General features: G+C 33.6%; 1 protein-coding gene and 1 long non-coding RNA gene across 3 annotated transcripts in view; both read left to right on the top strand.

Annotated features, from left to right (window-relative positions):
- Positions 1-13930, top strand: part of LOC145688406 (senecionine N-oxygenase-like) — a 299767-nt gene that overhangs the window by 224258 nt on the left and 61579 nt on the right. The gene's annotated exons all lie outside the window — the stretch shown is intronic.
- On the top strand, positions 6484-8628 carry LOC145688408 (uncharacterized). The gene is made up of 2 exons (XR_014131896.1): positions 6484-6561; positions 7811-8628. It is a non-coding gene; the product is annotated as an uncharacterized LOC145688408 (long non-coding RNA).

Raw genomic sequence — 13930 nt, 5'->3', positions numbered from 1 at the left:
ATTTAGTGAGAAGAGAAAGCACAATCCTGTCGTTATAATTCCATTTAAAAATGAAACGAACATTAATGAAAAATTAGTTTCACGTTCCACGATAAAGTCCTTTAGGCTAAAGGAGACGGATCATCAACGAAACTAATGTTTCTTAAAGTTACGTTTTAATGATCTGCTAACGAAAATAGAATCCGAGACTACACGAACCACAGGCGCACACGCTACCCACTAGATCAACAGGAACGGTTAGGGCTTCTTTAACTGTGTCGTAGACATTTTCATTTCCATCGTCTCCAGGTTTGTTCGGTCATACCGGATCCAGGTAATGAAATTCTTATCTAGTTTCATTACTGTTTCCCAATAACAAATTAATTTAATTTTTCTCATGACCCAAAATTGATTTCGTTTAATAGGGATGATCGAGAAGCACCAAACAAATATACGCCATATTGAATCGAAATTGACTCAATATGGTGAAAGTTATTTTTAAAATATTTTATTATAATATTTAAATGACGAAGTTTCGAAGTTCAGAGGAACTTGGTCCCTTTTACGCGCTTATCCATTGCCAATTTCACCCGCAACCAATTCGAATGATGCGGATGGCCTAAAGTAAAAATAGCCTTTGTTTGGTCCAATCAAATGATCTTCAAATTGTTTTGCCTATAACACAAAATTGTTTTGTATGTATGTGTGCAAAGAGTGAGTGGTTTAGCTTTCACCCCTTATTCTTGATAGACTTAAATCCGAAACAATAAGATTATTAGTTGAAACCAGAAGCCAATTTTCATTAAAATGAAACCAAAACAATAAAAGATATTTGTGGAACAGGCAAACGGCCGCACATACTCACAAATGTCAGTTGAGTCGAATTGTAGCGCTTGTCTTTGATCACTTTCACTATGTTCGATAAAAATGGGATTTGCTTAAAGATGTCTTCGTGGAACAGTTTTCAAATCAGGGACGAATAATTAACTTCCTCGGTACTGACTGACTTTAGCCCCAAGCAGCAGAATTGTGGGAAAGGCTTATAGAACATATATTTCATATTGTATTAACCTACTGAGACGATTCGAGATCCAAAAAAGTGATTAGATGCTGAGTTGCGAGCTCGCCTCACTTCTCGAATCGGCTCGGTTGTGACTGAATCGTGAGCCGAGCCTCTCGAGCCGTTGACAACACTACAGGCTGACACCTCAGGCTACTTAGCTACACCCACCTGCTTCCACTGGGCCACTTCGGCCCCCACATTTGTAACAGTTTCTAGTAATATTCATTATCTTCACCCATGCAATCAGCTATCCAGTAGCGGTCATTAAATTATACATATGTATTTTAATTATTTATCTACTAAAATATTCACGATACAGCCAAAAGATCATTATTTTTGTAAAATGTTTATTATTTAAATGAAGCAGAGTGAATATTCTACTTTGGTTTAGAACTATCGCTACTACACTTTTAGTTGACAACTAATAGTTTATGTTCATGATTTCTGTCCATATTCTACAAATTACTTGCATAGACTATTCGGGGTAAATGCTTTACTTAGGTAGTGTTTCGTTAAAGTTTAGTCATCTTTTATTTTAGTATATTTTAAATATATTTTATTTTATTCTTTTTGTTTAATAAGTATAATTATATTTTACTTTCTTTTTCTATGGGAATTAACACTTCTCATTTTTTCTTTTTATTATGGAAATTAGGAAAAATATTCTAAACAATTTTAAAACACTTAACGCCAAGGCGTAGATAAATATGCTATTTTATTTCGTTATCTGTGCGATATATGAGACATATTTTTGTTTCTCATATATAGGAGAATTAACGTTTCTCTTTAGTCTCCTAAGGAAATTAGAAAAAAATGGATATTCATAACAACATTGGTTTCAAACACTTAATGTCAAGGAGCAGACAGACTATTCTATTTTGTTGTCCCCATGAGATAAGCGTACCTTTTCTTTCTTTCTTTCTTCATGGTGGCCCTTAAGACTTACCTAATCGATAGCCAGTAGTTTGCCTGAAAGCATAACGTCGCGTAGCAAACAACTCGGTTCGACACGTGCCAATATACCTACCTTCTGAATAGAGTTGGAAGTCATTTTTTTTATTTTCATGATTTCATGGAAAGTTATATATATCTTCGCTTCTGTACTACTACTACTACCACTACCGCTACTAATTATCTCCCCAAAATTAAGCAAATCGCCTTTTTGAGTACTTTTTTCATCATATTTTATTGAAAAAGTGTTATAAAGATTTTAAAAAAAGAGAAAGATTTCCTTCGGCCGGATTTGAACTCACGCCAAAAGCAATTCTTATTACCAGCTACAGTGCTAGCACGCACATCCACGAGGACAGATAGCAACAAGCTTATGATTTCTGTTATATACAGATGTATAGGCTACGTAGCAAGATACGGATAACGCCAACCAATCAGAATCATGTATTTAGTTACTACTTCCGGGAGTACTCTGAGCAAGTTCTCAACAACCTAGTCCAAGCTAGAGGTTAATTATGTCAATAAAATTCATTTCAAACGGTTCAGCCATTTTTTTGTTATGATAGACAACGTATTTTTCATTTATATACTATGTAGATACCCAAGTAGCATTTTGGGTTGGCAAATGGTTGGGCCAACCGACATAGAGGGTTGGGCCAACCGACATAGTTGGTTGTCCAACGGTAATTTTGGCGGTACTGCAAATCTTTATGCCAACAATTATTTGCAACGTTTGGCCAACTGAAAATTGTGTACAGTTGGCCAACCAACCAATGGACGACAGTGTGCCAACCATGGAGGAGTTGAGCTAACGAAATTTCAACATAATGCCAACAAGAAAATCACAGTTGGCCAACGATCGTTATCCTACAATCTACCAAGTATGGTGTGGTTGGGCCAATGGAATGACAACAAAACATCAAAGTGAAAAAACAACAATTGGCCAACGATCGTTACCCTACGGAACGCCAACATTGTGGCAACAAAATTGAACATCTTTCGATGCTTTGCCGAAACAACGATGCACCTACATTGAACCACTGTTTTGTTTTCGCTTGTTGGCATCGATGGTTGATGGATTGTCGAATTTGCCGTTGGCTCTTTAATAGTGGCTTTGCCAACGATGCCTACAAATAGACAACGGTTGACACACTGTTTGACAACGAAAATGTTACTTGGGTATACGTTAATAGTATTGTTACTGTCTGTTTTTTCCACGATAAAGTCCTTTAGGCTAAACGAGACGGATCATCAACGAAACTAAGGTCACTTAAAGTAAAGATTTAATGATCTCCTAACAAAAATCGAATCCGAGACTACATGAATCAGAGGCGCACATGCTACCCACTAGACCAACACGAACGGTTAGGGCTCCCTTAACTGTGTCATAGACATTTTCATTTCCATCGTCTCCAGGTTTATTCGGTCATACCGGATCACGGGTCTGACTGATTCCAGGTAATGAAATTCTTATCCAGTTTCATTACTGTTTCCCAATAACAAATGTATCACAAGGTTTGTTGCAACCCAAAGGGGTAAGAACTGACTGTGGTCAGATACTTTGTTCTAAAAGCGGAGTTCAATTACCGGCAAGAGCTCATGTGGTCTGGATCCCACGTTAAGCTTTAGGTCCATGTCTCGTATAGCCTCGCTGCTGAGTGGGACGCTAAAATCAAATCAACTACTATAACTAATAACATATATTCTAGAAAGAGCTTTGCAGACCATTTTCTTCATAATAAAGATTGTTTTTTTTTTTTCATTTCAAACAGAGCAAACATAAGTGCATAATTACAAGCATTGTGCTAAAATCTTCGGAAGTATTCAGAAACCTAGGAAAACAAAACAAAAAGCAAGAAACAAACAAAAAGAAAAATGATCGGATGTATGAATTTCTACCAAATATACAGTGAGCAAAATAAGTATTCGTCCGGCCAGAACTGAAATGTTTGTACGCATGTAATTTGCATTCAACTCAATAGTAAAAGGAAGAACGAAACAAAAATATTTCACTACACTACAGTTATATACCAAACATAGAAGTGAAGTTATTTCATATTCAAAGCATACGAAAACGTACAAATAAAATGAACTAAACATATTTCACGCCAAAAAAGTATTCGTCTAGTAAGAAATACTATTCATCTGCAATAGCTTGGGTGGTTGTGTCCAACTTTTAATACTTTGTGGGTTCTCCTTTTCGCCGCATGAATTCCTGCAACCTCCTTGGCACTGACCTAACTAGATTTTCTGTTGTTACGCTGGTAATTTTCCTCCATTTTGTCAACAGTGCGTTTTAAAAATCAGTCTTATTTGAAATATTGTGTTTTCGTATGTTTGTTTCCAGAGATTGCCGTAGATGCTCAATTAGATTTATGTTCGGTGATTTTGGAAGGGTTTCCATCCACTTCGAGGTATTGTATAAGAGCCTCAGCTTTGTATTCAGCGCAGTGTGTTTCGGGTAGTTATCTTGGATGAATATGTAATCACCTACTAGGTCCATTTGCTCAACGCTCGTGAGATGTGTCTTCAGGTTGTTGATGTATGCTGTGTGATATATTATTCTTACAATGAAACAATTTGCCAACCGCCGACGCACTCATGCACCCCACACAAGTACTGAGCCGCCCCTATACTTCACTGTAGCTGTAAAATTATTTTTCTCAAGTTCACAATTCTTCTTCCTTTATACCAGAACTCGTCCATCTGATTGAAACAAATGAAATGTGCCTTAGTCAGTGAAAAAAAATCTAGAAGTCGAATATCTAGTTCCTGTGTGACATTGTATACTCCTGGCCCTTCTTTGTGTTGTTTTTTCTGATATATGGATTTCTGTGGCCTGTTTGGGCTCCATATCCAGCTTCATGAAGGACGTTTCTCACGGTTTGCACTGACGCTTTCTTTGGAGACTCTTGTTCGAGCTCCACAGCTATGAGTGGTGCACTCACTTCGAATTCTCCTTAACTTTACGTGCGATGAGACGTCTATCTTGCTGCGTTAGTTGTGATGGACGCCCAGATCTCGACACATTCTTGTATGTTTTTGTCTTTTTAAACTTATATATGAGGCCTTCAATGCTGGTAATAGGCAGACCAATCATAGGGGTCTAACACTGGTCTCACTAAACGATTTACTCTTACCAAACAATCGTATCATTATTCGTCTTTCCTCTTCACTTGTTTCTTTTGATTTCCGGCCCATTTCGTCTTCACCTGGTTGCTTTCTGTTTGTTGTTGACACCAATAGCAGCACACATACACTCTTTGACTACAGTTCACCAATTGGCACAAGCGTTTGCAGCTATAATACCCAAAGACACGTGTTACGAACAGCGTGTTGCTTCTGGTATAGATACAAGACGAATATTTTTTTGCAATAAATTTGACGTCTCTCTTCTTTATTGTAACCTGTAGAAAACGAAAGACAAAGTTTTACTTGTTTCTTCCTTTATTATATGCTGGGAAATATAGACAAACCTATGAGCATATTATTGTGCGAGAGAGTTTTCTTTCCTTTAATATATGATTCAATTTATATTGTGTGAGCTTTGAGACGAATACTTTTTTTTTTGCTCACTGTAAGTTCTAGCAAGCAAAGTAGGCTATTTCTAGCATTATTCAATTTGATCAGATGATAAATTTGCTAATAAAAAATTGACATTACATGTTCTCCCTGAAATATACGCAAATGAGAAAATATCTTTTGAACAAAGATCCGGCTTTAGATTGGTTGATTTATATAAAAAGATAATTCTTTCAGGAATTGTTCTATAATTCTTTAAGGAAGCAGGAGTTCTTTCAATGAGCCACTATCGCTAGTGAGTTTTTAATGGCACTATTATAACCATGGCATTCAAACTTGTGTTGCGTTATTCAAGGTTTAAAGTTCTTAACATATTTCAGATTCTATCGAGAATCAAATTCAAGGTGTATATTTCAAGGTGAAGTGGCGCTATCTGTTCAAGAAACTTGTATTTCAGCATCTACTGGCAATATTATCCCTAACTTCAAATACCCTGCATTTCATTGCATTTTATTTTATTATAAACCATTGCTTAGTTCTATTATAAAATTGTTAATATTATTTTCGATATATATATATATATATATATATATATATATATATATATATATATATATATATATATATATATATAGTTTCATTTCTTTATATAATGAAATGTAATCCTATAGTGACAGTTTGAACAATAATCTGTTTTGTTAAGGACTAAAGGATGCCAATTTTATATATAAACGATATTTAGTTCCAGAAATAGGGATGATGGAAGTCAATGTGCTGAGCACACACAAAACAGCTGAAATCCATTTCCTTGACCATAGCTAATTATGGACTACAATTGAAGAGAATTCAATTTATTTTGAGCTGTAATCTTATTCATAGTTTTTTAACAGTCAAATCTAGAAGTTTTACGCTTGTAAAATTCGACTTCACTTTTTCGCTTGAGAATAAATAAATAAATAAATACTTGCAGAATATCGAATCACACCTTGAGCTGTAACCATATGTTTCTTTCTACTGGAGCCCTACCTGATCAATTTGAAACTTTTGTAAGTACATTATACTGATTAACCTTTTAGTTTGTAACTTTATTTTTAAATTCAGCACGAATCGAACACGGGTTTCTCACGTAGGAGCATTTGAATATTTGAATAAATATTTAGTTGATTTTGAGTTTAAGCTCCCCTTTAGCAGCAAGGGTACGTGGAACATGAACCTACAGCTCAATGTGAGGTTCCGCGTGAAATGGAACACGGGTCTTTCACACAGATGCATTTGTTTATTTACTGGGTTTTGACAGGCTCCCCCAGGAAAAAAAAATACGGGTCTTCCACGGAGGAACATTTGAATATTTACTGGGCTTTTGATTTGATTTGATTTTTCAGTTTAACATTCACTTCAGAAGCAACGCAACATGATACGTGGACTTACAGTTTAACGTATGCTTGTGCCAAGAATCGAACCGGGGTCTCCTACGCCAAAGGTACGAGTGATATATGTATATGTAAAATTCATAAATAAATATTTCAGTAATAACTGTAGTATGACGTGATTTAATTTAATAGTAAGTTCAATGCTCATAGTTTCTCAACAGAGACATTTATTGATCGAAATTTAATTGGAAATAAAATTTTCAGTTTAACATCTGACGATGTGAAGGCATTGTGGTGGGCTGCAGTGAACGTGCTGGGCATAGCCAGATTTATATATATTTGAACAATGACATATTTAAATATTTGCACCACAATGGTGGAGTGCCCTTAATTACTTGTGATTACTTAAAATTTCAAAGATATAAAAGAATATTTGGTACAGCCTGTTTTAAAATAATTGTGTTATTTGTAAATATATAAAATATTTTTTAACTTAAATATTTAGTGGCTTTACTTTCACACAAATGCTTCATTGAAATGGTTAAATTACAACAATACACTCTTGTTTGTTTGTTTGTTTATGTTTTAGCCGTGTTGTAAAAGAAAAACATTTGTGAAATTTTTACATACCTTAATTGATGTTTGGAATCCGTACAAGAAAGACTTTTATGTTATTTTGTTGAATTTTTAATGGTGATAAAATAGACACTCCATTTCCACACATATATTATACAGATTTTACCTATTGATATTTACACACACAAAAAATATTTTATATTCACATGAATATTAAATTGAAGTAACCAGTTGATAAAAAATAATGAATTATTAATTTTTTAATGAAAATTTGGCCTTTATATATATTTTCGTTTATAGTTTGTGCACGTGTTGTTTTGACGTGTTTTTTTATTGTTTTTTCCTTTAGTCCTCTCTTTTTTGTTGAAGTTTCCTTGGAAATCTGGAATCTCCTAGATGGTATTAATTGCTGCTACTTCCGCTGCTTTGGTTGGTTTTTTGCTGCACTGCCTTTTTAACATTTTTTAATGATGTTTATCTGCATTGCCTTAAAGTCTCTGGAAATGTGCAGTTTTTACGGTTTAGTTTTAAAGTTTACACTACACTGGTTAAATGTGATACACTTTAAATTTTATTATTTGGATTTTTTTAACACAGCGGACTATATATGAGAGTTCTACGCTAGTAGTCATTGTTTTAGCTGCAAATTTAAAACTCAGTTTTTGCATTATATAAAAATACATTCTAACTCTCCTCTTTTTAACATTTTATTTTGTAACATGTGCTGTCCGTAAAGCATACACTGAATTGACGTTAAGTTTTAAAACAGATTTACAACAGTTGATATTTTAGATTGAAACGAAGAAAATAAACTTAATTTCGAGTAACGTTGCAATACTGCTATTTAAATGTGCCTATTTTACTAAACAGATCATTGTTACGATGGGTTTTGCATTAATTATTATAGAGAATGACCTTTGTGTATTGCGTTTTAACATTAACTAACTTTTTTCTGTTAAACCGTTTTTTAGAGAAAAAAAATAATTTTAAAAAGCTTGTTTTTAACCTACCGAAAATTTAATGTATACCCCTTCTTACGGATGCTAATGTTTTTTTTGCCAAAATGTTTGGGTAGTATATTATGTATGTTTTATCTATTTTTAGATTATTATTGCTTGTTATTTGTATTGAGTTTGATCACCAAATAAAAAATACTAAGCTTAAAAACGGTGTATTATACACTTTGTTATTTAAATGTTAAACATTTGTTTTTGTATTGTTTTTCCCGGCGTCACTATACATTTTTTTGTAAACAAGCTTTTTTGCCGAACGTAGTCCATGTGTATTTGTTTACTTTGCCAGAGTACTCTAGTGGTGATTTTTTGCAACCTCCGTTAACACACTTGTTTTTTTTTTTACTTTTTTACAATAATTATTATGAATTAACATTATATTTTATATTGCATTATACTAAATATTTCTTTGATTATGTTTACATCGGATTTCAGCAGTAACATTTAATTTAGAATTAATAATCAGTAAATTTACACATGTTGGCTGCTGTGACATTTACGGTACTACGTATCGCTGTTGTTTTAATTACAGCAATGTTAACACCAAGCACAGTAAAATAATAAGCTTTTATTTTAAAGTTAAGGTGATTACAAATTTGTTTTGAGCAAAATTACATTTTATTTTACATTTTACAATTTTAAATATGTAATAACGCTAAAATATAACTGCATTTATTATTTTCAATGGGGGGGACCCACTCGCAGGAAAAGCAGCACCTCTTCACTGTTGAAACTTCACTTAAAAAAATAGGCTAAATTTACTGTTGGGATTTAACCCAAGCTTTTGAAGTTTTTAGTGTAAAGTATGGTCACTTGAAAAAAAATTAACGCCTTATTGTTTCGAAGAATTGCTAAAATATTTAAGCAGAAATACACAAAGGTATTGGAATAAGATATATGTTGCCAAAGCTTTATTTGCAGTAACGTTAGCAACTTTGCTTATTTTTATTTAACTATGTTAAAAGTATGATTTAAATATTTAACGTAGATAAATGTTTTTATACTACAATTTTTTTTAACTGTAAATAGCAATCTTGAATGCACGTACGCAGCTTTTAACTGCTATGGAACATTTTTAAATACTTAGTGGTGTTTTTTTTAAGTTTAAACATTTTAATTTAACATATAATAATATATGTAGATAAAAAACTAATTTACCTACTAATTAACCTAACATTACATATATATTAAACTAATTTTATGCATAGTTCTAGAAATAAGTAAAAAGAAAACATTTTTATCCTAAACCAACTTATATATATTTTAATTAACATATAGATATGTAAATTATTTTAATAATATGCAAAAATTTTGGGTGGAATTACTATAAAAATTTTAAAAATAAAACATAGCTATATGTTTGTCTCCTATAGCATGTGAAGAATTCGTGGAATGTTAATGTGCGAGCAAAATTCATAGATACGATGTTGTCCACTACATACTGTTTACTACTCAACTAGGTACAGCTTCAGACGCTTACGTCGGGAGATGGTAATTAAAGCAGATGAATAACGATGATGATATGAAAATGGTGGAAAGAAAGAGGAGAAAACCGCGAGAAAACACCCTCCCATACGGTGTTTCTCCATCACAAAAGATCACATGACCTGAGGTCGAAGCAGGGAATCCATGCAATAGAGCTACCTCTCCGTTTCTTTGAGCCCACTTTTATGCACGTTAGGCGCTTCCCGCTTTTTGAATCTACTTTAAAATTGGTGGAAACCAGTGCCGGACTAGCCATGTGGGCTACTTGGCGATCGCCAATGGCCCGAGACGCTAGGGGCTCCGCAGGGATCACGAGGCGCAGAACCTGTAGGGCTTGATCGAATTTTCCCGATCGCAAATGCTATCTTGAATCTTCCTACCGAAAAGTTTGCGGAAGCCTAAGTTCGTCTTTCCGAAAGAAGTCTTCTCGGGCCCCTCTTGCTCATATCAGTACGACCCGTGAGCCAGTAAAACTTCGTACTTGGCAAAGGTCCCCTCTATTCCGTAAGGGCCTCTTGCGCTTTTCACGTTTACCTGTTGTCTCATGGGTACACCGTTCATATTGACAACCCCCCTGGTTCAGTGTCTAAATTTTGGGGATGAAATTGAATGCTGGAAAGTTACCTTCCGTTCACCTTCTAAAATGGACGGGAATATTAAAGTGAATTATTATTTCATGCAAGCTATTACCTCTTGCTTAGTCTATGTTCAAATTCGATAAATAATTTGTTCATGTATTTTCAATTAACGTATAAATTAGTGTGTAATGTTTTGTATGTCAAATTCGGGTATTTCATTCCTGCCAGATATAATACGGCATCTCTAAACATTGAACCGTTGACAACTGATTTAGAAAGTAACACATACCTTCAATGTTCCTAGTAGTCCTTGGAAATGATGATCAGCTCCACAACGGCAATCCCAGACGGTTGACGTGATCGATGGTCCTTAGGTCTCCTGGATGTCATGGGTGAATCTCAGAAACAGCGAGGCGTAATCGTTTACGTCTTCATGGTAACGACGATAGACTATTATTTAACTTAATTCAACGTAAACTACTTGTTTTCATAATTCGGCTCTTCTCGGTGACTAAAACGTATAAGTTCTTATCTGAGAATAGTAGTTCTCGACTTCGCGCTCCGAAATTCTCTCTCCGCCGAACTCTCTATACTCCGCTACTTCTCTACTACTTGTTCTCTACTCCGTCTCCGACTTCTCTTCACTTCTCTCGAATCCTTCCCTCGAGATCTTCCATCCTCTGGTTTTTGTTGACTTCCTCAAATCTGGAATCTGTATTCTCACCATGACGTTAGAACTGTGTTCTCTTTCTGCTCCAGGAAACTTCTCAATTTCCTCATTGTTGTACAGCGATTACAATGCCTAGAATGCCTGTGTCAGCGATACTTGGCAATTCTGACATACCCGAAATTGTGTCAGTGTTAACAAACATTCTATAAACTTCATGACATTAGATTTTCGTAATTCTTTCCAGTAATACATAATTTAGATTTTGTTCTCGTTTTTAACAATTAGAATAATCTGCAAAATTGTAGTTTTCTTATTGCCAATGTTATATAATCATTTTATAAATTAAATGCAATGTTATGTTTTTATGTAATCTGTTTTGTTATTCGTTTCTTTCTTAACTATGTTCTTCTTATTTTAAGCTTCAAATTGCTGGACAGAGTTCGCGACGACCGGGCATTTTGAACCGAATAGTAACACGAGTTCTCTGCTTTTAGGCGACATTTAATTTCTTCTATTCAGTTGGATCGGATTCTATTCAGTCTGCAGAATGAATACGAACTCTATACACGATTTTTACGTTAGCCTTCTTTCAAAAGCAAATAGTAAACTTTATGATAATACTACGTAATCATTTCGAGTTAAATTAGCACAACCTATTAATTTAAGTGAAGTGGAATGGGGTGTTTCATTAACACAAATTAATATTCCGTGGAGTTTTTATAATATCGGTGAAAACGAAGATTTTATAGCAACTACTGTTATCGATAATGTATTTGTATGTCATGTAAAATAACACCGGGATACTATTCATCAATTGAATTTATTCTGCAAACGATTCCAGAAAATTTTGTATTTCACAATATTTACAAAATAAAATATCAAATTGTTGAAAATTATTTTTAGAATTGGAAGATTAATGTATGATAGGTATTACATCAGGATTACGAAACATTTTAGGATTTTTTAATGAAAATACACGCGAAATTAAAATATGATGGATACACAAAAGTAAGAAATGTAGATTTAATATTTACACGCGAAAAATTTCCATGTAATTTAGATTATAATATTCCTAATACAATTAATGTATGCGTAGTATTGTAAAACAACAAGAAAATGTAGGACCGATAGTTGGAGATCATAGTGTGTATAATCTTCAACACGGTCATTTAAAATCTTTTTTGTGTTTTATTCACCGCATTATGTTAAAGTTGGAAAAAAAGTAACTTGATACATAGAAGTAAACTCAAAAGATTAATACGGTTTAAAAATACCATTTCGTTTTCGAACTTCGAACTTGACACTTCACTTTAAACGACAATGATTTCTGAAAGTATTGATGATAGTTTCAACATTACATTAATTTCAAACGCTAGTGCGGATGTTTATCGTACAAATAGCCCAACATATTTTGTTAATCAATTGTGAAATAATATACGATTATCAGAATTCAATTAATACGAAGGATTAAGAGAAGTACAAAGTATCAAGATTTATAAGATTTAGTTTTTCAAATATTTTACAATGTGATGAATGGGTAAAATCAGTAGCGCTCACCTAAATTATCTTTAAAATTAGTTTTTTCTGAAAAATCATATCTTGTTATGGAACATTGCGGATTCAAACAACCATACGTAGATATCGGAAATACACATCAATTTTTTATTTACACGGATATTATAGAATATCAACTTTTACTTGATAAATGAACACTTATTGCATAGAAAACAATTTCTGATATTAAGTACGGAAAATTTCAAACAGTTACCGTTGACGATATTCATTATATGCCACTTGCAAAATATTGTTTTAACACAATCGAAGTACTATTAAAAAATCACGCAGAGTGAAATTTGCCATTTCGTTCTGGGACATTGACGGTAACACTACATTTTAAAGGCTCTCCTGCATCTGCTAAATAATAATAATAATAATAAAGATGACATCAGGACGTGTTTGTTTTCACAGTGGAGGTGGAATACCATATTTTTCAGGACCTGTGCATCAAAGGGAACATGGTATAGGTAGTTTCTTTAAAAGGTTATTTCATTTTGCATCACGATTTCTTAAACAAGTTGCAAAAACTATAGGGCAGCAAGAATTACAAACGGGTATACAAGTTTCGAGTGATGTAATAGAAAATCAGCCATTTAAAGCATCTCTTCGTGTGCGTGTAAAAGAACCTGGTGATAATTTAAAGACAAAAGCCATTAATAAAGTCGGACAGTTGCTAACAATTAGCAATAAGGGGCTGTTAAGCAAAAGGACGGGTCCTGCGATTTGAAAGTCTGGATCTCCAGCAAAGCATAAACATATAAACGACATATTTTCATAATGACGCTCCTAAATCCAAATAGTTCCGAATGTTGTATAGATTTATTTTCTATACCAATGACCCAAACAGCAATTGAAGCAACTACAAATACAGAATATTATCCTATTTCTATATTAACCTCAGAAGGACCTAATAATTTGTTATTTCTGGGGAAAGCGGTAAATTTTTTCATCCTGCTTATCTCAAATTTGTACCACAGGTTTTATAATTTTAGAACGTACATAAAGTGATGATGATAATGTTGCATCAGAAAATAATTTATTACATTCATTATTTAGTGAAATTGATATCCCGTTAAATGATAAATCAATTAGTTCATCAGAATCTTACCCTTTTCATGCATGTATTGAAACCTTATTAAATTTTTCTTATGATGCTTCTGAAACAC

The sequence above is a fragment of the Thermobia domestica genome, chromosome 6 (genome assembly GCF_964235325.1).
Source record: "Thermobia domestica chromosome 6, izTheDome1.hap1.1, whole genome shotgun sequence".
NCBI lineage: Eukaryota > Metazoa > Arthropoda > Insecta > Zygentoma > Lepismatidae > Thermobia > Thermobia domestica.
The sequence above is the reverse complement of the archived record's forward strand: the minus strand, read 5'-3'. Positions and strand labels throughout refer to the sequence as shown.